The sequence below is a fragment of the Crocodylus porosus genome, unplaced genomic scaffold (genome assembly GCF_001723895.1).
Source record: "Crocodylus porosus isolate Cpor-Errol unplaced genomic scaffold, CroPor_comp1, whole genome shotgun sequence".
Lineage (NCBI taxonomy): Eukaryota > Metazoa > Chordata > Crocodylia > Crocodylidae > Crocodylus > Crocodylus porosus.
Genome location: NW_017728909.1, coordinates 74,929,671 through 74,956,151, shown reverse-complemented (window position 1 = coordinate 74,956,151; position 26,481 = coordinate 74,929,671). Strand labels below are relative to the sequence as shown.

The window sequence follows — 26,481 nt, the reverse complement described above, 5'->3', positions numbered from 1 at the left end:
CAGGCTCAATGGTGACAATTTGACTTGCACAACAGCCGAAAGGGATCTAGGGATAGTGATCGACCATTGCACGAACATGAGCTGGCAGTGCAATGCTGTGGCCGGCAAGACAAACAACACGCTGGCATGCATTAACCGTTGCATCTTAAGCAAAACTAAGGAAGTGATACTCCCACTGTACTCCACACTGGTGAGACCGCAGCTGGACTAACTGCATCCAGTTCCGGGCAACACACTTCAACAAAGATGTGGGAAAACTTGAGAGGGTTCAGAGAAGAGCCACCCATGTGGTCAAGGACTTGCAAGACAAGCCATATGAGGAGAGGCTGAGGGACTTGGGCCTCTTCAGCTTACAGAAGGGAAGGCTGAGAGGGGACTTGGTAGCGGCTTACTGCTACATCAGGGGAGTACATCAAGAACTTGGTGAACAGCTGTTTACCAGGGCACCCCTGAGGAAGACCAGGAGCAATGGATATGAACTCCTGGAATGCCAGGAAAAACTCCAACACAGTCAGGGTGTTCAGACTGTGGAATAAACTCCCTCCAGTGGTGGTGCAGTCATCTACCCTGGAAATCTTCAAAAGAAGACTGGACAGTCACCTCACTGGGGCCACTTGACCCCAGTTGTCTTTTCCTGCCTAGTGCAAGGGGACTGGACCCGATGATCTACAAGGTCCCTTCCAGCCCCTAACAATCTAAGAATATGAAAAGGCTAACTAGAACAGGGAATGAGAGTTATGAAATTGTTTATTTCTTGTTGGTAGTTATTTTTAAGTTTGTTCTAGTAATTCTCAATTTTGGGGGGGTTGCATAGTTCATTTTATATTCATCATTAGAGGTGCACAGATATATCAGTCCATATTGTATCAGCACCGATAAAAGGAAAAGTGACAGTATTGGCAACTGACTTTCTTTTGCCTGGTGTAGCCAATCATGTCACCAATAAATGCTCGGTGCACATGCGCAACTGCAGCATAGACGTGGTTAGGAATGCAGTTTGGCAGACTGGAGAGCAGGGTCCTGCCAGTAAGTCTGGGGGGGAGGGGGAGTTGGGGGGAGGAAAGAGGCAGATCAAGACCCCCACAGTGAGGGAGGGAGTAAGGCAGGGGACAGGTACTGTCCAGCTGGGCTGGGGTGGGGCACAGGATGGAGCCATGGGCAGCTTGTCCTGGAGGTGCAGGGGATGGGGCTGGCAGGGGGTAGAGCTGTGTGTACCCCCAGGGAGGCATGGCGGAGCATGTTCCCCCCTCACCTGTGTGCAGGGCACAGGCAGACTGCCCACTGTGGGCTCGGGGTCAAGGTCTACACTGACCTCTTTCTGGTGGGGGACTGGACCAGGGCTGTGCTTAGGGCAGGGCAGGGCAGAGCATGTAGTGGCACTGGGAGGAGGAGCTACAGTGAATTTTGGGGTGGCTGTGGCTGCCCCCCCAGCCACATCACTCTGAGTACAGCCCCAACCCAGTATCCCCCCAGGAAGAGGCAAGTACAGCCCCCAGCCCTGAAGTGGGCAGCCTGCCCTCACCCTATGCACAAATCTGGGGGGCATATGCTCATGCGTCCCTCAGCGTGTGCACTGCAGCAGGGAGCCGACCCTTCTTTCCCATCCCCTCCCCCCCCACACCTCCTGGACAAGTTGCCTGTAGCTCTATCCTGTGTCCCACCCCAGCCCCATTCCCTCCCTCACTCACCGCGGGGGCCTCCATCTGCCCCCCACCAGGCCCCTTCCCCCCAAAAGACTTAACAGCCAGATGCTGCTCTCCAAGCTGAAGGACTACATAGCAATCGGATTTTATCAGCTGATATGGCTGGCTAAGAAGTAGCCATTGGTACTGGTAAAAAAAAAAAAAAAATCTTTAGCGATGCACCCCTATTTATTATACTTCTATGTGCCTCCACAATTCTATTACAAGAAATCAGCATAACCATACAATAAACTTCCTCAGCAACCTCAGAGAAATTTGCTTCATTTTTTTCTTTTACTCCATTTATATTATTTCTTTCCTTTCTGGTTTTTCTCCACTCCTCCATCTCATGTTGGTGTAAATGAATTTTTCACAACTCTAAGAGCCAATTCAACAAAAAAAAAATTATACAGTATTCTCATTGACTTATGTGCACTTGGTTAAATGTTTTGAAATGATACTTTTATTTAAAACTACTATTCTTCAAACTAAATAGTGGTATCTTTGTTACGTAATATACAGGCTGTTCTAAATACAAATATGCACTGCCTTAAAGTAACTGTATTTTTAAAACCTTTTAGTTCAGTCTGTGCAGGTTTGAGTACAAATGCACTTATTTTGGTCCCAGTGTTACTTATACTGATTCACCCTTAAATCACTAAGGAATTAAGGTAAATCAAAATAAGCCTCTCACCAAAACAGAAGTCTGCCTAAACACTTTACATCAGTTTAAGTAAATTGTTTTTAAATTATGAAAGTCAAATCATTGCAAGGACAGGACTCCTTTCTTTGTCCTATTCTCAGTAACAGCGCTATCTATTGAACCTAGGTCTATTATAGCATAACTGTCTATGGAATTTACATTTTTGTTTCTTTTAACTGGTGAGATGTTCTTTCCTGAATATTTTCACATATCTGAAACTTTAAATTTATTCAGCGTTAGAAAGTGGTAAAATATGAACAATGTTTTAATTGAAAGCACTGCTGAGACAGGCATTAATAACTGGCACAGATACTCCTAGTTAAATTACTGAACTAGCAAAAAAGTTGTGTAGAACTTTTGGACCATTTAAGTGAAGAGTTTCTTCTACATAAAGACTTTTACAGGTATATCTGCACCAGCAAACTTCCTAGCAGAAATGAAGATTTTATCAGTTATTTTACCAATACAGCATACAACCATTATCTGAACTGAATAAACCACAAACTCTATCTATACTGGGATATTTTTCTGTTAGGTGAAAAATTGAGCATAGCTCAAGCCACAGCCCTGGTTTTAAGTGGATAAATTAAATTCAAATAGTTTTTCTTTGAAGATACAAGAGAGGTGTAAGCACAGCTATCAATCCCAGAAAGATATTCAGATATGGCATGGCTTTAAGAGATGCCTAATCAAGGGGAAGGTTAACCATTCTGACTGCCAGCTCTGACCATCTAGTCATAAAAAATTAAGAGTCTAATTCTGCACTGACATAGTTTTCATATCTGATCTTCCTAATATTTATCACTGTACCTGACTTTGACTGATATGACATCCATTTTATACTGTATCACATTTCATTATTGGCTTTATTCCATGCTTGTAATTGGTACCTAGGATAAAACTACTACTAATTTTAGATTTATGGAAATTTAGGTTTGGGTATATCAGAGAATTTCTGCTGAGTTTATTCTAGAGACATTTTTGCTTTTACCACTTGAATATAAAAACATTTAGGCATTTAAACCTTTAAAACATGGAAACATTTCATTTCAAATAAAGTGAATGAAAAGAGACATTTATCTAAGTAACTGTAAAATGCAAGATTATTACAACTAGTAATAATTTGCATGTTTCAGAACTACTACCTAACCAAAACATAGTATTTTCATATGTAGCACTCCTGTCAATAAAAAAAAAAAAATCATATTTATTTGCATTTGTCTATTTTTTAAAAACAAAAGTAGACAATATCATAAAACATTTAACATCTGCATACAAAGAAGGAAGTGATATTTGATGTACAGCCCACTTACTTCTCCTTCCAAATAATATTTAAAACAGAAGGGCTGCAAAATATAAATATAAAAACAAAAGTATAGTCATCCGTCATGTTTACTGAACACTAACAGATACGAAAACATTTTTTTAAACTTCAGACCATCTTGGTATGTATTTGTTGAGATTGTATATTAGTCTCAAAATTTTATTTTTACACACATATACATACACATATAAGGGCTTAATCTGTGCGTCTGTGCATTTGTCTGTCTGTCCAACACTTTTAGGGGGCATGGCTCCCAGGGAGCATGGCTCCAGTCTGTGCTACATCAAGAATGATGAGAGGGGAGGATGCAGAGCAGGGCCAGATGTGGAGTGGGGGGAGCTGCCATGGGGCTGGGGTGAAAGGGAGGCAGGACCAGACTTGGAGTGGTGGGGGGGGTGGCATGGCGGTGAATGTGGAGCAGGGGAAGGGGTGGCACATGGCCAGATACAGAGCGTGTGGTGGTGGGTGCGGGCAAACTTCCCCCACTTTCTGTCCCTGCCCCCACCCCCATCATTCTTGATGGGCAAGTCACTAGTAATATGATATCACGTTAATACAATATACTATTATATTGTCTGCAATGAAACAATGGTAGTTCAACTTTTAATTAGATTAAAATAATGTTTATTATCTGAAAATTAGTAAGGCTTCAGGAAGTTCTTTAGAGAGCAACATTTAGTGTTAACAATATTTTTTTTGAGGTAACCATTCTGTCATACTCTGCAGCAAAATACCAAATTCTATTCCGTTTTAGTACATCTCCACTGTCAGATCAGTTTAAATATCTAAAATCAGGTCAGTAACTATAAACATCAGCTGCTCCATCTCATTCCATTTCATGTCACAAGAAAGACCAAAAATTCAGACAACACTACTACTTCCCACTTTTTCCCCCTCCAGTTAACAATTCTACATAGGATTTCATAATCTAATCCTATATGCTTTGCCTTCCTAGTATGAAGAGATATTTTGAGGATCCCTACAGTTTGAACATTATCCTATTTACACAATTCCAAAAAAGAAAAACTGGTTTGCAAACATGTCAAGTTACATCAACTGTAAGATCATATAAGAAATATAATTAAAAAAAACCCAAAAATCAAATCATGGATTCTGAGAACGTGTTTATTTTGAAGAAAATTTCCTCCCATTGACTAACACAGTAGAACTTAATAATAATAAATTGAGCTGATGTTATTTTCCTTTAAGTTTGTCATCAATCAAAATGCTGGAATGGTAACAATCAGATTCCTTCCCTTACATAAAGTGCTGTACAGTGGATTAAAAATCACCTTCCTTCCACTAGGCACTAGATTTATAACATTTTCCTCTCCCCTTGATCTCCACCATCAAGGAAGATTCATGAATACAGTCCCTGCTTGCTTTACTTTTCTTAAGTAATCTCCTCATAACCAGTGTGGAAGTCATCATATGCTACCTCAGCTCAATCCCTCCAATGATTCTTAATCATGCATATTACCTTGATGAGCCTCTGGCTGCAGACAGAATGCCACAGACTGGGAACCAGTTCATAATTTTCCCAGTTTAGAGGTGTCTGCATGTATACTGCCAAGGGTTGAGTAAAACAGTCACCTTCCAAAATCTATGTGATGCTACCCGAATGTGGGGGGAGGGTAAAGAAGGGCATACATGCGTACATGTAGGGAGAACAGTTGCCATAACCCCTGCTTTTGGGTTCCTGGGGGACAAAGGCTCCAAAGCTTCTGTGGCATTTAAAGAGCACTTTCCAAGTCACTCATCTATTTATTTCAATTCCTGGCATTGTACCAGGGTTTGGTGCATCCCAGGTTGATTTGAGGGCAGGAAGACAGTCAGTTGGTTAAGGGTGGGAGGTGGAAGATGCAGATGGAAGACAGTCTGACTTCCTAGTGTCTCTGGCTCAGACAACTGCCTTAAGATTTTCCCTAAGGGTAGCCAGATGGTATAAGGGATGTCTGGACTCATGCTTCTGGGTTCCTGAGAAGCTGGGTATTATAAGGTGTGTCCAAGGTCTCCACTGCTTTTAAACAGCACTTTCCCCAAACTGCTTCTCATTTTAATTCCATTTCTGGCAAAACACCAGGCTTCGGAGAGGGGAAAAAAAAAACAGTTTAGAAATCAAAGAGACCTTGAATAGTCCCAAAACCACCTAACTGAGCCCCTCAGGAATCTGGAAGCAGGGGTACCCCCTCCACCCACCTCCCCAGCCCAAATCAGCTTGGGATGCCTGGATAATTGCCGCAAACTGAATGGAAATGATAAGTGGCTTGTGGAAACTACTGTTTAAAAGTGGTGGAGTCCTTGGGCACCCCACACAGAACCCAGTGCTCCTGAGGGTGCAGAAGAAGGGGTCCAGGCAGTCCCTCAGGAATCCAGAAGCACAGGTCCAGGGATCTCTCCCAACTCACCATTCCTATTCCCTTCCTTCAAATCAGCCTGGGACACCAGGGACTGAAGTCAAGTGGAGGCAATATATGTTGAATCAGTATAGCTTTGACAGCATCTAAGAACAGCCAGTTGCCAGGTGGAGCTTTGGGAGTGAAGGGGGGCATGAAGGAAGCAGTATAGTGTGGCTTGTCTGGAGGATCAACCAGAAACTAGTAACAGAAAACTTGGTGTCTGCATATAACAGTGAAGCAGTTCACAGAGGACCATTTCAAAATACTACCTGATTATCAAGATATGTTCTTCAAACATTCCAGGAGATTTAAACCATTCTAACTTAGATAGCACGCTTGGATGCGTGTGGTTTAAATCTAATTTTCAATGGTCTAAGTGTTACGTCTGTCCACACTCTCAGACACCCTTTCTTTGCAGGAAAATGTAGGGGTATTACTACAATTAGCCCACAGTGTGAGGGGGAGGAAAGGCAACGGACGCATGCATTTCGATCTATGGTAATATTTTTAAATATAATATGAGTATAGTGAACCAAGATTTTTAGTTTCACATAACTAGCTTATTTTTAATAGAAGATTCATTCAGGCTTTCAAACAATATTAGGAAACAATTGCTACAAAGACACTTTAATGTACTAACACTTGTTAGCATGAGTTTTCAAAATTGTCTCTAATTAACAACAAATCATACTTTTATCTTGAACTTCTCCCAATTGCACAAAAAGGAAAGGCAGTTCAGAATGTTTTACAAGTGTACAACTTTTATTGCTTTAGGGCTTGTGTAGACGAAACAGGGGCCCCAAATTGAAGCGGTGGGTTTTAAAAAACACTACTTCAATTTACGGCTGATTAAACCCCCCTGTCGTGCACCCCCGACACCCCCCCCCAACTTACCTGCCTCTCTGGTGCGGAGGGGAGGGCAAGCTGCCAGTAGGTGGAGTGGTCCGTGGGATGCAGTGCTTCCTCTGTGGCAGCAGTGCCCCCCCCCCAGGCACCTGGCTCGGGTGGTCCTGGGGGGCACTGCAGCCACAGAGGGAATCAGCAGGCCCCCATGCAGCTAAGACAGGAGGGTGGGGGGAAGGGAGATCATGCTCGCTGCTTTTCTTGGGTGAAGCCTGCTTTTCCAGGCTGCTGCCAGGCTTCCCACAGAGCCGCAAAGCTGCGCAGAGCCTGGTGCTTTGCTCCACAGCTGTAGGGGCAGCAAACTAAAACTCCTCAAAGGAGCTTTAGTTTACTGCACCCCAAGTCATTTAAGGGGTATTACGCCGCTGAATTTCCTACAGCGACTGGTATTAATGCACAGAACGTCATTGAGGCGTGCAAACACTGATACCATTACAGCAGTGCAAAAGCATTTAGCCCATTTTAAAGTGTTGTGCACACACACCTCTCGTTTCATCTACACATGGCCTTAGTGTTTAGATTCAAGTGATATTAATCACTGTTGCCTCTGTTCACTCAATTTTATCCAAATGAATTGCACAAGAGACAGCCTTATACTGTAACTGTGCTTCATTAATTTGAACGCTGACTTGTAAAGACACAGGGAAAAAAAATCAATGTCATGTCAATGACATTAAGTACAGCTTCAGTAAATCAACAGTCTGTATCCAGTATTAAGGTTAGAGTCTGGATTAGTCTACCATAGAAATCAGATTTGTTGTTTGCTTGTGAACACTTTACTGTCAAAATTAATAAACAATTTTGTTTATTTCAAGACAGCAAAGAAATGTTAAAAATTCATAACTAAAAAGGTAGATTTATCCAACACATATATCCATTACTTTTGCATGAACTCCCACAATATATATAAAAGTAACTTCACTATAGTTTCTTTATATTCTGTATTCAAATGAACTTTAACATACAAATGTAATTTGCTCTGTAGACTATAGCTAAATGAAAACTGGAATTTCTATGCCATGGGAATTTCAAATATTTCAATACCTGTCCCAAATCAAAAAGAAAAATCAAAGATCAAATTTGTTTTTAATGGAAAGAAGAGTTCCCACACCTTTTTATTCAGAAAAATCAATTTTCTTGTTTCAAAATTTTCCACCAAGAGAAAACGTTTCTACATTCCTGAATCAAAATCCTTGGGTGTGTTGAACTGACCCTAAATACTTCGGCATTGAACTGCATCTATGTAAGATGCCACACAACCTTATGAGAGCAGATGAACTTAACTGCCTCTTTCCTTCATTCTTCCTGACTTGCCTCCATGCACTACAGCTGCTGTATGATTCCCAGTAGGGCTGTGAAAAACGTCTATGTCTCATTTCAATTTCGAATTTGGCCGTTTCAGAGGACAGTGATTCATTTCAGTGTTTCGGATCACGGCTCCGTTTCGATTCAGCTGCATCTGCTGTGGTATTTCGATGCTATTTTGGAGATTTGGCTCAGCTAGGGAAAGGCAGGAAAAGCTAGGCGGCTGCAGGCTCTCCCACAGCTCCTCTGGCTGTGCCTGTCTCTCTCTAGGTGGGGGGAGCCATGGGAGAAGCCCCCATAGGTGCCCTGCCCAGCCCCATCCCCCACCTGGCCCCAGCCTAGTCCTGGCACTTAAAAAAAGTCCCACGCTCACCGGCTGCAGGTGTGGCAATTGGAGCCTCTGGGCACTCGTGGCAGAGCCCCATGTGCAGCACTAGGCAGTGCGGGGCAGCAGGTATCACCCTCCCCCCCCCACTGCCTGGCTTCCGCATGGAAGCTGCTCCATGATGCAGGTGCAGTGCGACGCAGCAGGGTGCCACACACTGTCTGGGAGCTGGGGCTGCTGGGGCCAAGTGCTGCTGGGCTCTGGGTGACTTCTGCAGCCTACCAAGCTCCCAGACAGTGCACAGTACCACTCCTGCAGCTGGTGAGAAACTACCATGCATCACTGGAAATGCAGGGTCACGGCTCCTTAACCAAAATACCAGAGAGTGGATCTGAGTTCCAACTGCCATTAATACTTTAAGGTGGAGGATAACTGAATACTGAACTAACCTGAAATAAAATGCTTAGTTGCAATTGTCTAGACAGAAACCAAAAAATGCTGTAAAATTAAAAAATTTCTGGCAGAAAGCTTCTATTATTTTTCTGAAATTGCATCTCTCATGAAAAATCATTAACAGAAAATTTCTGACTTACTACAAAAGCTATATTATAAAAACCTATGTTAAAAAGACAATTAATTAGCTTGCAAATTTAAACACTCATAGATAAGGAAATGCTAGCTATCCGACTGGTTCCCTCATGTGTCCATCACATGCAGGGATTGACTTACGAATCATGTGGAAGTAGTAGTATGATAAAGGCCCTATCACAATGCACATACAAAAGGGAACAGCTACGGTTATCTTGGCAACAATGCAAGTGGCATAGCCTGACTTCTGAATGTTTGACTGCGCAACCCAAACAACTTGCTTTCAAATACATTTTCTGCTTGTACACAGGTGTGTACACGGGAAAGGAGTAAAAAAAAATTCTGGTTCACATAACTATAACAACCTTATTTCAATTATGAATTGGTGGCTTTTAAACAATGAACCTCCATTTTACAGAACAGACTGCTACTGACAGAATTTCAGAACTATCTTCCCCTACACGACGCTCTTCCGATCTGGTTGGGTAGTTAGCTAAAGGGAAAGACCAGTCCAGTCTGAATGTCTCCCTCCCCCCAGAGCACAGGGACTTTCTGCCTCTTACATTACCGTCTCTGGCATTATGCCCTGGCTCTGGGTAGTGCCCAAGTGCTCCACCCAAAGAGGACCCCTGCAATGAGACTCTATATGGACTGAGACACTTCCTTCGAATCACTTCCTCCACCATTGCAGACCATTGTAACAGGTTTGTGTGCATCCATCTCCTTTCTCTCTCAGGATTGTGAACCCCCTCCCTCCCCTTTCCCCTCCCCCCTATCCCCAGGCTTAGTTGGCTAACATTGTATCTCCTGTAACCTAATTGTGTTCCCCCCTCACCTCCATCCCTCTATTGTTAGTCCCTTGCTTGGGCAATCTGTATTTCCCTACCAGCTTTGTCATCTTTTTTCTGGATTCCCAATCCTAAACATTTACAAAAAAAAGTCATTCTTTTGTTTGCCACTTAGGAGCTGGGGGAGCTCCTGTGGTATGTGGTGCCCCCTTCAGAATAGGATGCAATGGTTTAACATGCCACAGTGACTAAATATCAAGCCCAGAAGTTTATTATAGAGAAGCAAACTAGTTTGGCTCTGTGACAAAGGAGGCTAGGCAAACTGGATTCTAGCCTGCAGATACCGCAGAGATACCAGAAAGCTTCCTGACATTCACAGCATGTGGTTTGGTTGCTTCAAACTGTGCACAAACAAGAATGTTCAGTGATTCTACCAAGCCACCAAGACTTTAAGATATGCAAGGAGAAGGAGGAATACAGTATCGTTTAAAAGCACCTTCTCATGCTTTTCTAATGAGAATTTCATGGAAAAAATGGCACTTTGGGGTAACCAGATGAAATTCTCTCTACTCAATACCAAAGACTATTGCAAATAACAGTAGTGCAATACCTTTTCAAAAAAGAACAGAAGAATTCCTTTCTATTGGACACCATAAGCATAGTTTGCCACCAGACCTCCCTCTACAACAGTCAAGTCTCTCAGATACCTTTTTCCGTATGCTTAAGAACAGCAAAACCCCCAAGAAATAATACCAAAAACAATACCTTAAGTTTTATTTATGTGTTTTGAGATCCATGACTTACCATGGCATTCCCTGGAGCTGAAAGTTGGCAAAGGAAGTAGCAAAAATGGATATGATGAAATTTAGGAATTGATGCAAACCTGACTCAGATCAGTATACAGGCATAAATTTTATTTTCTGTAAAACTGGGTACATCCCAACCTCACAGGAATGCTACATTAAAATAAACACATGAAAAATTGTGAGATGATCAGATACTAAAGTGCTGATGGCCAAATAAGGATAACAGAAACAGACAAAGATAGAAAAAATATTGTTTAACAAGTTTGCCAAATACAAATGTAAGCCTTACTCTTCTAAAATTCTTTGGATAAGCCCTAAATCCTTTTTTAAACAGAAGTATAATGTTTGATACCCTTCAGTTATCAGGAATAGTGGCTGTTTTTATTCAGAAACTGTATTTTTATTACCAGTTCAGCTACTGTGTACTTCTGCTCCTTCAGAACTGCTGAACCAGCAAATCATCTTGGACTGGTGACTTACTGCCTTTTAAAATTATCCATTTGTTTCAGTGCCTCTACTTACATCTCCTCAATTTCAGCTTTATTACCAAAAAGAACACCCCATCAGTGAAAACTGATGCAAAGAAAACATTAAGATTCTCAGCCATGTCTTTTGCTTTCCTTAATTGCCCCCTTTAAGACACTGATTCTTTCATAGGTTTCCTGCTTCTGATGCATTTAATCTGACTTGCTATTATACTTTTAGCTATTTTTAAAAAAACACCCATTTATACCTTTTTAAAAGTTTCCTCCTTATTGCTTGCTGTAATTTTATGCTTCTCTGAAATCAGCGCAGAGAAAAAATCCAATGAAGTGCCAAAGAGGTTGAGACAGTGTCTTAACTGTTAAACAGTGCCAAATGCAGAATGCTGCAAAATAGGCACTTGGAAAGGCAGGAAAAAAATAGCTCAGTAGAGCTGGTGGGGCACACTGTACCATATAAATAACCTCAACAAAGCCAGGAGCACAAAGACAGCTCAGCATTGACTACGCCAGCCAGAATGTTGGAAAGCCAGTCAGACAGAAAGTTATTCACTGGAGCTGACTAGAACATAAATGAAAGCAATGCCAGCGTGATGGCAGATCCAATCCAGTCACTGCTTCCAACACCCTTTGCATGGCAATTAACTTATAGCAGTTTGCTGGAAGGCTCTCATACATGAGTGAAAACTAATGGTACCCAAGTTCGGAAAGTATGGAAACAAGGCATGAATGTCAAGCCAGCGCTACCCAGAGCAAGCAAAAAAGCCAAAGTGATAGAAATGTTGTTCAGTTATACTCAGTGATACTGCATTGAAGATTATGGGTTATATTATCTTCCACTCTATAACCCTTTTCCAAATCTAGTGGATTTGGCACCAGGTAATTCTGCTAGTTTAAGAAGAACTTACTGAGCAGTAGAAAGCTAGCACAGCCACATAATGCCAATTTCTGCTGATCTTCCCCAAGAGAAAGGGCCAGGTCTCCTAGTATTATTGTTTGGACTCTTATATTTACTCAACTACAAGACAAGGTCCTCCCCCCCACCTCATTGGCATGGGGGAAAAAAAGTCCTTCATCTTATAATTGCAAACAAAGAAATCTCACTAAATACACTACCACTAAGCTGCTGCCAAAAACAGCATGTGCTCAGCAATGGAAGCCAACTATGAAGCTGATTCAATGCAGCCAACACTGAGCATGACAATAAAACACACGGCTCATTTTGGGTAAACATGCTCATGGGAATCGGTTTTTTTGGCCCTTAAAAAAAATTAGGTGGGTGTTCCCTTCATAGGGAACCAACACCAGGTTTGAAGGTACTGTAATGGGATGGCCACAGTGAGCCCTGATACCCTCCACTGGGTGCCAAAAATGTTAAAGATCGCGATGATCAAGTTTGAGGCACAAGAAAATATAGAAGACCCATGTAAGGGACTCTGCAGCAGAGGGTGGGCATTAGGGCTGTGCAAAATTTTTATGAGTGTTTTGTTTCGCAGATGTTTTGACATGTTTCAAGCTCAAAACAGTAAAATCAAAACGAAACAAAAGGCTTTGAAACAAAATGAGGGCACTCAAAACTTTTCGAAAGTTTTGAGTTTCGAAGCAGCCCAGTGATGGGAGGCAAGGGAGAGCCAGGGCTGCGCTCCAAGCAGCTCCACCAGCCCCACGGAGCTCAGCCCAGTGGTGGGAGAGCCAGTGGTGAAGCCACTCAGAGTGTAGCCCTGGCCAGTGGCTCTCCCCCGTCTCCCGCTGCCAGGCTCAGCTCTGCAAGGCTGCGGAGCCTCCCGCCACTGGGCTGTGCTCACCAGGGCTGCACTCCGAGCAGCTCCACTACTGGCTTTCCTGTCACTGGGCTGAGCTCCACGGGGAAGGCAGAACCGCTCAGAGTGCAGTCCAGGGGTGGGAGGGGGAGGAGAGCCTGGGCTGCACTCTCAGCAGCTCCGCCAGCCCCACGGAACTCAACCTGCACTCCCAGCACTGTTGGACTCCTCCACAGGGTGCGGAACCCCAGATCTGCGCTCAGGACGACAGGAGGTTGGCACTGCTGCCTGGGGCCAGCAACAGCAGCAGTCTTCCCGATGCTGGGTGCAGTTGCACTCAGCGCTGGTCCCAGGCAGCAGCCTCCTGTCATCCTGAATGCAGATCCAGGGGCCCACACACCCAGCAGGAGTCTGGCACAACCCCACAGCCCTCCTGGGGGCTCAGGCCCCCAGATCTGCACACAGAATGACAGGAGGCTGCTTCAGCCAGCAAGTGACACAAAAGTTTTGCTTTTAGAAGTTTGAGGTGCAGCTTCCCTGAAACCCCTGCACCTCTCTCCTTAAAACTTGGCAGGGTTAATGCCCTCAAAAGGGGCTATCATCCCTGGAATTTTCATCTGAATCAGGCAAGAAATGACAGTTATAGGCATTTTCATGATTCCCCATTATAGCCTAGGGGTGAAACGTCAAAATAAGTTGAAACACTTAAATAATTTTGACGAAACAAAATGAAACACTGTCTCTTTGAAATGGCGAAACAGAATTTGAAATGAAAGTGCTGGCACAGCCCTAGTGGACTTAGGGGTGTGAATGTAACTAAGTTGCGTATGAAACATGCAGCCAACTAAGCCTGGGGTGAAGGGATGGGAAGGAAGAAAGGAGGGGAGGAGACGTAATGCTTATACAGCAAAGAACATATACGAGACCCCGCACAACAATACAGTATTCAAGTAGAGAGATGGTTTGTAGGTACACAGAGTTACAAATAGTGTTATGTGGGATACTACTGTGGGGGAAAGGAAGGATTTAAATAGTCCTTAAGAGTCCTTTAGGTATAGCAGCGAGGGGCAGTCAGGCAGTCCCCTCTGCATCACTACCAGATGGCAGTCTGGTGGGGTTCACTTATTGGTGCTGTCCTGTGATCTGCTCCACGTAGACCAGTCCCTGGACCAGTTGATGATGTCAGACACCATGAGGCACTGCATCAGCTTAGCATAGCGGCAAGATATGCGGCAGGTGTGCAGGACACTCTTGTTGCTGGGGTCCCATGCTCCGAGCACCCTGATGATCAGTGCCTTGATTGTCATGTCATATGCTCAGCACCTCAGGATGTCTGCCAGCAGCTGGTACTTGTCTTGCTTCCCTTCACAGACTTCAGCGAAGGCTTGCTGCCGGTTCTCAAAGGGGATGGTGACATCTACCATCACCACTTGCTGTTCTCATTGGTCACAATGATATCCAGGCGCAGCTGCCTTCACAGCCTGGGATGGTGCAATTGACAGAAACAGTCCCCACTGAGGCTAGGATAGCTGTGGCCAGCCAGTCCTGAACAGCACTGTGGTGCAGCTGCCACATTCTTGCACAACATGTAGGTGAGAATCTCTGCCTTGTTGCCATAGGCACCTCTTGTCATGGTTCCCATACTGGACAGCAGTATTAAGCAGCAGGCAGTTGAAGCAGATGTGGTGAATAAAGCACCAGTCCGTAAACCATGTGAAACTGCTGCTGGGCATGAAGTGCTTGCGCTACATTTGATCTTAGCCAAAAAGGCCAAGATGCTGATGGGAACCCACCATTAGGACAGGCTAGTGCAGCCGATCTGAATAAGGCACATGATTGTACCCATTGAAAAAACAGTCTCACTCACCACTACCTCTTTTTCAAGTCAAAGTGAGCCATTACATTGTATACATTTGGGCTTCCTCTTCATTCCCACAGCTGAGCTGTGCCTCTCTTTCCTATTTTGAATGATTCCTGTTTCTTCACCAACTTTAAATGCTTCACAAACACCACCAAAGGGCACCAAATAGTTAACCCAGAATACCACTGTCGCCCCCTGTCTCAGCCTGGCACACAAGATTAGCGTGGCTGCGCCTTCCATGAGGTGAAGCTGATTCAGGTTGACCTGCACCTCATCTATATATAAATTTTGGAGTATCCCAGGATTCGTGACAAGAACACCCAGTTCCAGTCACAAGGAGGGGGTAATTAGCACATGGCTCCTTCATCACACATACTCACACACACACACTGAGCAGTACTGAGCTATGGGTTCACCATGGCTTGAAATGGTGTTGACTGGTAGGGATGAGCCCAATGAACAATGTGGTACATCACAAGCCTTTGGCTTTGGACTAATATCATGCATGGTTTGCATTATATATAATAAGTAGGTGCCAAAGTGCTGCTCAAAATTATGTTTATGAAGTACCTGTGCTAAAACATACAGTAGGTTCAATGAAATATAACAAGAATCAATTCTGGATGAGTCAAGTGCATGGGCACTACATGTAAATTGCTACAGCCATGTTTAATTTCATGGTCATCGTTTTCAAATCTGCTCCTCATTTCCATGTGCTCATGAAGAACAAGTTCTGATATTAATGGGAGTGGGAAGGGGCTGCCAGGGGAAAAAGTTTGGGTGACACAAAGGGGCTACCTGATCCCCCAAATTTCTCTTCCCTGCTGCAGCTGGTAGGGTCATCTTATAATCAGGATCATCTTCTATTAAAGTAAATATGGTACTTCTTAACTCCAAAGTATCACCATCAGTCACAAATTACCCAGATAGCTACTAGCAGCAACTTGTAATTTATTTCTTTAGGGGCCAGAATAGCATAAAATGGTTCAATGTTCAATAAGCTTCCTTCTTGAACATATCCTTCTTCAGCTGCAGCCATTGCTTATTGGCACATGTGATAATACTACTTAATGTGTCCAAGCCTCACGAATAACAAGTGGTAACATTACTGTAAGTCACTGTAGGGCCTAAACACTACAACCAGATTCCCTACAGAGCTAAACTCTGTTCATACATATAATAAAAATATAGTCTCTGTCCCCAGAATGTCATAATTCAGTAACATGAGAATGAACAACAGGCTGATTAAAAACAAAAGAAGCTATCTGTGGGTAAAGGAAGTACAAAGCATCTGTTACACAACTATGTTTAGCAGTCTCTAATTGCCTAGATCAGTAGGTTTTCAACTTTCATTTGCAGACCCCTAAAAATTATGAATGGAGACGTGAACCCCTCTGAATTGCAAGTGTGGGTATTCACATACTTTTGATTGACCATAGTTATCTTTCGTGGATACCTTAAACAGTTGTGGACCCTCAGGGGTCCAAGGACCAGAAGTTGAAAACTGCTGAACTAGTGATTTCTATATTTAGTCACAAAGCAAAAATATACTCATGCTAGTGCCTACTAGCTCATGATAGTAGCATGTCCAGATCAAAAACAGAATTCTCCCACCCACACATCCAGTCTATTAGATTCTGGTTATATGAAAACACTGTCAAAGTCAATTTTTTAGAAGTAATTTCTCTTTTCCTATGTCCTACTGAACTACGCTAAACTAAAACTAAAAAATACTTTGAAGAATTGTAGAAGAAAAAAAGGGGGCAACCTGAACACTATGTACTCTTAAAGGTGCCAGTTGCTGTAGTTTTGCTCTTCATGTCTTTGCCGTTTTAAAAAGGGTGCTCTGTGTGAGGCTGGGAGAGTTTCACCAAACATATTTTTGTATAGAAAGTATGTGGAGATTTGTCAGGAAACTTTCTAGTGGCTTTGGAGAAAAATGAGTTTAGATTCCACCCTGATTTCCATCATATTAGAAGACAGAGGATTCATCAGCATGGTATGAGATCTTCAAGGAATGGCTTGAGAGGATCTGTGTGGCAACTTTTAACCAAGTCTAATTTGCATAAAATGAACTTTTCCACCCAGGAGAACTTGTACCAGCCTCCAGTTCTCCTGTGCAATATGAAGTTTCATTTTTACCTGGGAGAAATTTTCCAGTCTTTGCATTTTCCTTTGCCTGAGAAAGGGTGCATGAACCTGAAAGCTTGCAAATAAAAAATGTTTTTGCAACTATCTAGTTGATCTAATAAAAGATATTGCCTCTACCACAAGATTTGTGACTATTTTTGCCTTTAGACCATCATGGCTACAACTTACATCCCTGTGTGACAACATGGAATCTACGTACAACTGTTGAATTCTGTTTGCTATTAAAGACTCTCAATCAACATCTTTATCAGACTACAAATTCCATTCTCAATACAGGTTTTCTTAAATGTCTCTGCTGCCTTTTGCCTCTATATTGGGCTAAAAGCATTAAGTGACAGGATCTCTTGCAACTAGCCCAGGGTTAAAAAAAATCAGGTTTGTTAAATTGAGGACTGACCACTCCAAAAGAACACGACTGGACAAGATGGCTATTGCCTAAGGTGAGCTGCTTTTTTCAAGTCTGAATTCTAGCATGAGTCTAGGAGGAAATGCAATGGATCACCTGATGAGGGGAATGAACTCTAATTATCTGACAGGACTGACCAGGATGTCACTGGACTTATGGGAATAGAGATTATAAAATGAAGAATCTCTGCAGCTATTTTAGAGGAAGATTGGGCAGGGGAACTGAAGGGAAGCAACTGGAAAGCTAACAGACATACAAATAGAGCTTTTTAGAACATGTTACATAGACGTATGTATTTCCTTCTGTTATGATGTGTCCCTTAGAGTGTCTACAAAGTTCTTCCAAAATGTATGCATAAGCAACTATGGGTAGGAGAAAAAAGGGCTAAGGTATCATCACTGGTTTTGGGGATTTGAAGCAGCTGGATTGTGAGGTCAGATTTCCACGAAGAGGTCAGATGAGAAGCCCATACCCAGGAACTGTGCCAGACAGGCCCAGGAAAGAGCTAGTGTTGCAGCTCTTGAAAGCACAATAGCCCAGTGGGGTAGGAACAAAGACAACAGTCTGGTTATGGCATCAGGACTGAATAATAATCAGTGCTGAGGTTTCTTCCGGCCAGAAGTCCACTAAGGGAGACATGTTAGAACAACAGAATAAGAAATCAGAATAAGAAACAAGAAGCAATGTGGGCTTTTAGAACCTATCCTTTTGTTTAATGTTTTGCTCATAAGAAGTAAATAGAATTATTATGATGAAAGCAGAATAACAAAGTCAGATTTACTTAGACTACACAATTTTATTATTCATTGTTCATGCAATAGGAAAAAGGTATCTAATATACTCAATTTTTCATAAATAAATCAAGATAAGCAAGTCTGAAAAAGCCACATACGTTAAATTTAAAAAGTTTATTGTTACTTTGTATTTTTCCAGTCTTTTACAGAGCCTTAAATATTTTCCATACAAGACTAATAAATCAGGAACTATTTATGAAGAGCTAGCTACTGCTATCTTTATTTTTAATATGCAACTTGGTAAATCTGCTTTGATTGCACCTTACCTGCTGATCTTCTGTCCATTTTATATCAGATATGAGAAGACAAATATTTTCACCTTAGCCAGAGGAAACAGGATTGAAAGCACTTCATAAATCTAATGTTTTTATTTCTTTCATTTACAAACAACAGGTTCCCAGACAAATTGTCTTATAAATATTATGAGTTAAGAAGCTGGAATTCAATGAATCCAGGAGAATGGGAAGAAATGAGCTAAGTAACTTTTAGGTAATATACAGGCAGCCCTTGGACTTGCAACACAATTGGTTCCTGAAAACCGTGTCTTAAGTTGAAACATTGTAACTCGGAACCAATTTTCTCAGAAGAAACAACATTATAAAATGAGGGATTGGTTCCTGACCCAAGGCCCGATATCCTATGGTCACCAAAAACACCCCAGAATTGTGTACTAGATCAATTATAGATGAGTAATATAGCTACATTAATATGTCTTTTTGTCTCAGACCAACACAGCTACCAAGTACACCCCTGAAACATGGAAGATGCCAAATTTTAGCTAATTTTGGTATTTTAAACAGAACGAGGAAGGTTTTTTTGCCTCCCTGCCTGCCATCTGACACCTCCACAGAAGGAATTCTACCTGATCAACACATCAAAGAGCTACTCAACACAGCTCACAAAGACACTCTCATGGACCCAGAGGGACAGACTTCCATCTTCAGCTCCCTCTGTGCAAAAATGAAGTTTATTTTCTACCTATGGGGACATTTTACCATCTTGTACCATCTACACTTTTCCCAGACCCTGATGAAGGGACTTTGATCCTGACAGCCTGCAGAAAAGGACAATTTTCTTGCCATTTTCCAGTTGGTCTAATAAAAGGTATCATTTTGGAACCAAGAGTTCTGGTTTTTTGTATAGCTACATTAACATATTCATATTGTAAATAGCAACCATACTGATTTGGAAGGACTTCTTTGAGGTGACTTTGCTGGACTTTTTTGAAAAGCTCTTTGTTGGACTTTTTCAAGGGTTCTTGGCTGGAGTCTTCTCAGGAATCTTGGCTGCAGGTTTTCCTGGAGTCTTGCCTGCTTTCTTAAAGAAAATGTCCAAGGACATTGGACAGATGTTCTCCAGAGAGATGAGCGACACAGCGAACTTTTTCACTGGAGTGGCATTGCATTGGATCAAGCGTTGTAAAGTCGAAACTGACGTCATAAAAGTTGAAACAGGGTGTCAATTTATAAACATCGTAAGTGGGAAAGGTTGTAACTTGAAACGTTGTAAGCCGAGGACTGTCTGTATGTCAAATTCCATTTGTTTAAAGGAGTGTACTGTAAAACACAAGTCGCTTTCTAAACCACATTAGTAGCTTTACTTAAAAGTAGCTGTCATAAAAAATAAATGCATTTAACAATGCTCAGGCAGGGGCAGATCCAGAGGGGGTGCAGTGGCACGACTGCATCCTCCTTTTGGACCTGCACCACAGGGGCCTCCAGGGACTTTTTGAACTCCATAAAACATGTAAAAATAGTCCTTCTCTTCCCCTTCCTGCTCAAAGACAGGCCCCTCCCTACCCCTTCCCTGCCTAACTTTCCCAGCTAACCCGGGGGGGGGGGGAAGCACCAGAGCCCACTGAGCAGAGGCTGGGCTCATACAGGGACAGGAACAATGGCAGCAAGGATGGACAATGGTTCCCCTTCCCAGGCCTGCTCCAAGCAAGGAGGGGGGAACTACTCTCCTACCACTCCATTGCCACTTTCCCCTCCCCAGCTGAGACCAGCCCCCGCTCAGCCTGACAGGCTCTGGAGATTCCCCACCTGAACAGTGAAAAAAGCAGCAGGCAGGGGAGTTTGGGGGGCGGGGGGCAGAAGCTGCCTGTAAGCAGGAAAGGCAAGGGAGGGGGGGATATTCACTTGCTTTCGGGACTTTAAAAGTCTGCCTGCACTAGTGCCGGCAGAAGAGCCTGGGAGCAGAAGATAAAGCCATCCCTACAGTGTGGCTTGTTGCTCTCAAACCCCACTTTGGGAAATCATGGATCTGCCCCTGTGCTGAGGCATCTAGGATTCTGGAAGGAAAGGAAGAGGAGGGGAAGGATTAGGATTGGGCCCTTAGCTTTTGGCTTCCAGTGCAGGCAGGATCCAGCAGCTGCCCACCTGACTCAAGAAGCAGCCCAGCTCCAGCAGGATCAGGTTCTCAGCTGACTCAGCAGGTATAGCTGGCTGCTTGCCCAGTGATCTTAAGATGTAGAAAGTGATGCCTCTGTGCATACTGGCATATTCCCTTCCCAAATTACTAAGCAGCAGAGAAAGAAGTTGTGCCTGGATTTCCCCAATAAGTATTTCTTATCGCTCAAGGTGGAGACAGCAGCTGTCTGGGTATCTCAGCTATGTGCAGAACACTGCCCGGAGCAGGGGCAGGTGCTTCCTGAAATTTGAACTCTGTAAGTTCCCTTTCCCATGCAGCTGCAGGCTCTTTACACTAGAGAAAAGCTCTGGAGAGAAACAGAAGGAAGTATCAGGCAGGCAATCCCAAGGGGAACAGGTGGAGAAGGCAGAAGACACATGCCTCTCATGTGAGCTGCCTGTTGCTAATGAGAAGCAGAGAGGGAGTCTCCAGCTGCCACAGTTCATAGGCTGCAAAACGATGCTGAATGAGCAAACAGAACCAAAGCTGCTGAAGCTTCAGGGAATGCAAGGCACAGGATACAACCAGCACAGCTGGTGATGTTAGGTACCAGTACAGGTCTGCTCCACACAGACAACTCCTTCCTGCCGAGCATAACCCCACCCACCCTATGCAACCCCCTTAGCCTTGGCTCTACCACTGTGCACAGCACTCAGCCCTCTCGCATACCTTGAGCCTGCACACTCACCTCTGCATATGTCCCTCCTAACAGCCTGGCTCAGAAAGAAGGGTCGAAAACCCAGGTCTAGGATCAGGCCCTTACCTCTCACGGATGGAAAGAATGGAGGAGGAATTGAACAGGGGTGCCAATTATCACAACATATGGTAAGTTACAGCTCTTCCTTATTCCTGGTATTTAATTCTTAATGTTAATACTTAACATTAGAATAGGATGATAATATTTCTGTTTCATATTTTAACTATTCTTAATTGAAACAGTCAATGTGGTTTACAGAGCAGAATCACAGTTAAAGGTATCCAATTCTTTTTATTCTTTATTGCTGCCACTTATCCTATTAAAGCTTTATGGTTCCTTTCAATTAAACCAAGGGGTTATAATCTTTCTGTGCTTTTTCTGGTTTTAAGAAACTATTTCTGTGAGTTATGGTATTAAAGTGACCAACATTTTTCAGGCAGAGTTTGATTATACTGAGCCAAAGCAGCTATTTATAATCTCCATAAAATATAAACTGTATATTTTTTCAAAAATTTTGCATTCATTAAATTTCATTGTTTCATCTAAAATTTTTACTGTTTCTTCATTTAACTTGGGAACATAATTTACATTTTTAAGAAAACTTAAAAGGAAATCTTGCAACATACTAAAACATAACTCACTTCCAGAATATTACTCCAAGGCAAGGTTTTAAGAATCTAAACAAGAATCACAATAAAGTGTACTTAAAATGTACTCACAATGCTACATGGATAGCAAAAAAAAATTACCAACAGCTTAGACTGTACAGTGCGAAATAGCCAAATATGCAAGAAGTCCAGATTCTCTGCACTGAGTGCAAAATCTAGTACTGTACATTTACTTCTATGGAGGAATTACTCCATGGGAACAAACAGATGGGAAAAGTTAAAAAGTTTTCTGTGTTGAAAGCAAAATTGAGTTCACAAACTTATGTGTTTCATTCACTTGCGAGGATACATAGCTAAAAATGGTCAGAAAACAGAGAGAAAAGTAAAATGTCTGATTTGAAGAAGAGTTATACAGGATACGTAAAAGCTGAAAGGTGGTATGAAATCAATTCTTACATAGACCACTATAGCTATGACTGCACTACAATGAAAGTGTTCTGTTACAGCAGGAAAACAAGTCTACATTAGTTATCCTGCTATAAAATCTTATGTGAGAAAGTATCTGTAACTTTAGTATGAGATAGTTTGTAGAAGTCTATCACATAGAGTGTTGGCATTTTCCATTTACCTTGCTGCAAAAACGCACCACCTTGTTTGCAGCAGAATTTTACAAGGAGGAAGAGTTTAACCGATATCTTTTATTGAACTAACTGTATAGCTGGGAAAGATGTTAGACAAAATTAAAGTGTCCTTCTTCAGGTCATTTTACAGGAATAGATATCTAAAGCAATTTATTTTACGTCATTGTAAAAATTCATCCTTTTTTGGCAGGGAAAACTAAAGCTAACAGTATTCAACACAATTTTTTATCTGTAGTAAGATAAATCAAGTGTTCAAATACACTTCTAAACACATGAAATAAAAAACATAGGTTTATTTCCGATGAAAAAGAAGAATATACTTAGGAAAAAGTATGGACAGCTCTGTTTCTTTATGATTTTACAGGGTTTTCAAGAGTGAAAAAGTTGTAAACTTCAGTTTCATTCTGACTTATTCCATAGTCTAAAGTTTTATGTAGGAAGTTCAGTTACCTAGTTCTACAAACTTTTTTCTGTTTTACTGAATGATATAAGCATTATGCTGATCATTACTTTAAAATATAATATCTACTGTATTTACTTGAATATATGATGACCCTGATTATAAGTTGACCCCCCAATAATTGGACACTATATATGGGAAATTTATAAACTTGTTATGGTTTCCCGGATGTAGAACCTAATTCTTGGTGGTTTGAAATTGTCCCCCTTCCATTGCTACAGCAGGGAAAATAAATATAGGGGGGTCAGATAGCCCCTCTGCCTCCCTCCACCCAATTGCTTCCCCCTGAAGCCCCTTATCTTCCTCTCGTCTCCCCAAGCACATGGAAGTGAGGAGCTAATTTGAAAAAAAATGACCTTGAAATAAACATGGTTATAGCAATTTGCATATAGTACCCATAGGCTTAGGTCATCCAGATTGAATGCATTTGAACTATTTTGCAACTCCTGCAAGTTTTAGCACAGGTACTCCCATAAACACATTTTTAAGCAGCACTTTTGAACCTACTTGTATGCAGTACAAAACTACACTTGATATCAGTTCAAAGCCAAAAAGCTCACGATTAACCACATACTTCATTGGCCTGGGCCCCACCAGAGTCAACAGCATTTCAAGCCATGGTCACGTCACAGCTCAGTGCATGCAACACTGTTCAGTGTGTGTGCAATGTTGTGTGCAGCACTGCTCAGTATATATCCAGATACTCCCCACAAAGGATCCATGTGCTGATTAGCCCCCAAAGCACAACTGGGTGTTCTTGTCATGAGTCCCGGGATCCTCTAAAAATTTATATGCAGATGAGGCACAGAGCAACCAGAGCCATCTTCACCCCATGAAGGATAGGGCCACACTAGTCATATGTTACGGACTGAGAAAGCAGGCAAGAGGAGTTTGGGATGAACTGTTTGGGACCTGCTTTGGTTCACAGATGTAGGGTCAGAGGGGACCTGAGCAGATCATCAAGTCCGACGCCTGGGCAGGAATGAATACTAGGCTCATATGACCCCAGGTAAGTTTAAGCTCATATGACCCCAGCTAGGTAGTTATCAAACCTCCTTTTAAAGACCCCTAAGGTAGGACTCCAGCACCACTTCCCTTGGAAGCTGGTTCCAGATCCTGGCCACTCTGACTGTCAAGTGGTGCCTCCTGATGCCCAGCCTGAACCCGCCCTCAATCAACCTGTGGCTGTTATTTCTCATTACTCCGGGAGGCGCTTGAGGCAACAGGGTCTCACCCATTCCTCTCTGGTCCTCCCAGTAAGTTTATAGACGGCCGCTAGATCCTTTCTCAGCCTTCTCTTGTGGAGGCTGAACAGGTTCAGGTCCCATAGCCTCTCCTCATAGGGCCTGCCCTGCTGCCCCCCATCATGTGAGTGGCCCTCCTCTGCACCCTCTCCATGCTGTCCACATCCCTCCTGAAGTGCAGCACCCAGAACTGGATGCAGTACTCCAACTGCGGCCTGACCAGTGTCGCATAGAGGGGGAGGATCACCTCCTTGGACCTGCTCATGATCCATCTGTCGATGCATGACAAGGTGTGGTTAGCCTTGCTGACCATATCCTCACATTGGCAGCCCATGTTCATTTTAGAATCAATAATGACTCCAAGATCTCTTTCTGCCACAGTGCTTTTGAAAAGGGAGTTTCCCAGCCTATAGGTATGCTGCTGGTTCTTTCCGCCCTAGTGCAGCACCCTGCACTTGTCAGTGTTGAATCCCATCCTATTCACATTCGCCCACCCCTGTAACCTTGTCCAGGTCCATTTGTATCCTGTCCCTCCCTTCTAGCATGCCCACCTCGCCCCAAATCTTGGTGTCGTCAGCGTATTTGAACAGGGTGCTTTTCACCCCCTCGTCCAAGTTGCTAATAAAAAAATTGAATGGTATGGGCCCAAGGACTGAGCCCTGGGGAACTCCACTGTCCACCTCCCTCCAGGTCAAATATGACCCATCTACCACCTGCACAGCTCTCTGGGTGTGGCCCCCTAGCCAATTTGCGACCCATCTGACCGTGTAGGCAGCAATGCCACAGTCAGCTAGCTTTTTAATTAGAATGGGCTGAGAGTATCAAAGGCCTTCCTGAGGTCCAGAAAGACTACATTCACTGCAATACCTGCATCTAAGGATTTTGTAACCTGATCGCAGAAGGCTATTAAGTTGCTCTGACAGGACCTGCCTTTAATGAACCCATGCTGGTTGCCCTTGAGCATCCTCCCTTCTGCTGGTCCTGCACAGATGTGCGCCTGGATAATTCTGTCAAAAAGCTTCCCCAGGACCAAAGTAAGACTAATGGGCCTATAGTTGCCTGGGCCCTCCCGCCTCCCTTTTTTGAAAATGGGAACTACACTGGCCTTCTTCCAGTCTTCTGGCACCTGGCCAGAGCACCACGAGTGCTCGTAAAGCTGTGCCAGGGCCCCGCAATGACCCCCACCAATCCCCTCAGCACCCAAGGGATTTGAACATGTCCAGCCCCTCCGAAAGATCCCTAACTCAGTCTTCCCTGACCCTAGGCCTAGCAGAGTCGCTCCTGAGTCCATCCTGAATCCCAGTGGGGGAGATGGAGAAAAATGGAGGCAAAGAATTTGTTAAAAAGGTCTGCTTTTTCATCTGGTCCAACCACCAGATCGCCAGGCGTGTTCTGCAGGGGCCCCACATTGCCTGGTGCATTCTTTCTACTACCTATGTATTTAAAAAAGGACTTTTTTTGTTGTCCTTGATCCTTGCTGCTAGCCTAGTTCCATCTCCGCCTTAGCCTTCCTAACAGCCTCCCTACAGACTCGCACTATGGAGGTATAATCCTCTTTGATGATAACTCCCCACTTCCACTGGATGTACACCTCCTTTTTGGCTTTCAGATGTCCCTGAGTGCCTTTGGTGAGCCAAGGGGGCTTTTGAGCACTCTTGACCCCTTTGACTCGCATTGGGACTGTCATCTAGTTCCCTTACTCTTTGGGACTGCAATGCCTTTCCTATCAATCTCCTCAACTTGTTGAAGTCGGCCCTCCTGAAGTCAAGGACTACTGCCTTGCTGCAGGCCCCTGACACCCTGAGCTGGATGGTGAATTCCAGTAGGTGATGATTGCTATTACTCAGGTGGTCGAGAACCTGGAGTCCCCTCACCAGGTCATCGCATGTGGCCAGGGCCAGGTCCAGCAGGGCATTCCTCCTAGTGGGACTGTTCATCTCCTAGGTTAGGTGGAGGTTTTGCATCTCAGCAAGGAACATACATGAGCGGTCAGACCTGGGTGACTGCTCTGCCCAGCAAATGTCTGGGTAGTTTAGATCACCCATGACGACCACATCCCTTGACATAAATGCCTGCACAAGCTGACCGGAGAATTCCCAATCCAGCTCTTCCCCCTGGTTGGGTGGTCTGTAGTGGACCCCCCAC

The 26,481-nt window shown here is 43.3% G+C and overlaps 1 protein-coding gene and 1 long non-coding RNA gene across 6 annotated transcripts in view; one reads left to right on the top strand and one right to left on the bottom strand.

The window, feature by feature from the left end:
- APC (APC, WNT signaling pathway regulator) overlaps positions 1-26,481 on the bottom strand; it is a 168,144-nt gene that overhangs the window by 83,702 nt on the left and 57,961 nt on the right. The gene's annotated exons all lie outside the window — the stretch shown is intronic.
- LOC109308177 lies at positions 19,714-25,968 on the top strand. The gene is made up of 3 exons (XR_002100518.1): positions 19,714-19,804; positions 25,722-25,723; positions 25,957-25,968. It is a non-coding gene; the product is annotated as an uncharacterized LOC109308177 (long non-coding RNA).